The following is a 2,724-nucleotide window of genomic DNA, read 5'->3' on the forward strand; positions in this document are numbered from 1 at the left end:
CTTTTGATTAGAAGGTCAAATAGATTTTTATCCCTTTTGAAGGTTATGAGTGAAAGGTCGGGAAAGGCAAAAGTAGTTACGGGGTCTAATTTCAGAAAGCGAAAGTTACAAAAAGAGGATGTACAAGAGTTACTGTGTTGTAGGGTGGAAGGCAAGGATGGAAGGAATTTGAATAAGAAGAATGCGGATGAATGGCGGAAGTGCGGCAGTACGGTTGTTATTGGACTTGTTTTGATGATGGACGTCATTTACGACTGGCAGGAGTTACTCAGGTGAGAGGGAAAAATGTTGAGGTTTTTTTCAACATTGAAATGAAGTCGAGGTTTTTTGTCACAGAAGCGTTGCAGCTGGAGCAATTTGTAAGAGGGGTGGGATATGACAGAGTTAGCGTGAGTGTGATGCAAAGAAGAAAAATCGAGTTATGAGCAAGAATCTGTAGATGTGAAGAGATGTGTGAGTGTGTGTGTGTGTGTGTGTGTGGTGTGTGTGTGTGTGTGTGTGTGTGTGTGTGTGTGTGAGAGAGAGAGGTGGGGGTTAACAAGGAGAATAATTAGGATAAACTGGATACAGACAATTTTGATCTCACTCGTAGTACTTTCTTCTATAACTTCCGGCCGAACAAAGCCTTGAAAGTGGATTTGGTAAACGGAAACTAAAAGAATCTTGTCGTGTATATATACATGTGTGTGCGTGTGTGTGTGTGTGCGCGCGCGTGTGTGTGTGTGTGTTGTGTTTGTCCACTACCACCGTTTGACAACCGGTTAAGTTTGTTTACGTTCCCTTAACTGAGTGACTCAGTAAAAGAGGACAATAGAATAACTATCAGACTTTGAAATAATTATCGGGATCAATTCGTTCGACAAAAATCCTTGAAAGCGATGCTTCAGTTCAATGACTGAAACACGGGAAAGATAATAGATAATCCTTATCTGAAAAAAAATCCATTGTAAGTTGGTAAATGACTCACATTTTTTAATGCTCAATGAAGCTGGTACATGACTCACATTTTATATTCTCAATGCAGTTGGTAAATGACTCACATTTTTTAATGCTCAATGAAGCTGGTACATGACTCACATTTTATATTCTCAATGCAGTTGGTAAATGACTCACATTTTTTAATGTTCAATGAAGCTGGTACATGATTCACATTTTTTATGCTCAATGCAGTAGGTAAATGACTCACAGTTTTCTTATGTTCAATGCAGTTGGTAAATGACTCACAGTTTTCTTATGCTAAATGCAGTTGGCAAATGACTCACATTTTTCTTATGCTCAGTGCAGTTGGCAAATGACTCACAGTTTTCTTATGCTCAATGCAGTTGGTAAATGACTCACAGTTTTCTTATGCTAAATGCAGTTGGTAAATGACTCACAGTTTTCTTATGCTCAATGCAGTTGGCAAATGACTCACAGTTTTCTTATGCTAAATGCAGTTGGTAAATGACTCACAGTTTTCTTATGCTAAATGCAGTTGGCAAATGACTCACATTTTTCTTATGCTCAATGCAGTTGGCAAATGACTCACAGTTTTCTTATGCTAAATGCAGTTGGTAAATGACTCACAGTTTTCTTATGCTAAATGCAGTTGGTAAATGACTCACAGTTTTCTTATGCTCAATGCAGTTGGCAAATGACTCACAGTTTTCTTATGCTCAATGCAGTTGGTAAATGACTCACAGTTTTCTTATGCTCAATGCAGTTGGTAAATGACTCACAGTTTTCTTATGCTAAATGCAGTTGGTAAATGACTCACAGTTTTCTTATGCTCAATGCAGTTGGCAAATGACTCACAGTTTTCTTATGCTAAATGCAGTTGGCAAATGACTCACATTTTTCTTATGCTCAATGCAGTTGGTAAATGACTCACAGTTTTCTTATGCTCAATGCAGTTGGCAAATGACTCACAGTTTTCTTATGCTAAATGCAGTTGGCAAATGACTCACATTTTTCTTATGCTCAATGCAGTTGGTAAATGACTCACAGTTTTCTTATGCTAAATGCAGTTGGTAAATGACTCACAGTTTTCTTATGCTCAATGCAGTTGGTAAATGACTCACAGTTTTCTTATGCTAAATGCAGTTGGTAAATGACTCACAGTTTTCTTATGCTCAATGCAGTTGGCAAATGACTCACAGTTTTCTTATGCTCAATGCAGTTGGTAAATAACTCACATTTTTCTTATGCTCAATGCAGTTGGCAAATGACTCACAGTTTTCTTATGCTCAATGCAGTTGGTAAATAACTCACAGTTTTCTTATGCTAAATGCAGTTGGTACATGACTCACATTTTTCGTATGCTCAATGCAGTTGGTAAATGACTCACATTTTTTATGCTCAATGCAGTTGGTAAATGACTCACATTTTTTATGCTCAATGCAGTAGGTAAATGACTCACAGTTTTCTTATGTTCAATGCAGTTGGTAAATGACTCACATTTTTCTTATGCTAAATGCAGTTGGCAAATGACTCACATTTTTCTTATGCTCAATGCAGTTGGCAAATGACTCACAGTTTTCTTATGCTCAATGCAGTTGGTAAATGACTCACAGTTTTCTTATGCTAAATGCAGTTGGTAAATGACTCACAGTTTTCTTATGCTCAATGCAGTTGGTAAATAACTCACATTTTTCTTATGCTCAATGCAGTTGGCAAATGACTCACAGTTTTCTTATGCTAAATGCAGTTGGTACATGACTCACATTTTTCGTATGCTCAATGCAG

The sequence above is a fragment of the Octopus sinensis genome, unplaced genomic scaffold, assembly GCF_006345805.1.
Source record: "Octopus sinensis unplaced genomic scaffold, ASM634580v1 Contig10242, whole genome shotgun sequence".
Taxonomy (NCBI): Eukaryota; Metazoa; Mollusca; class Cephalopoda; order Octopoda; family Octopodidae; genus Octopus; species Octopus sinensis.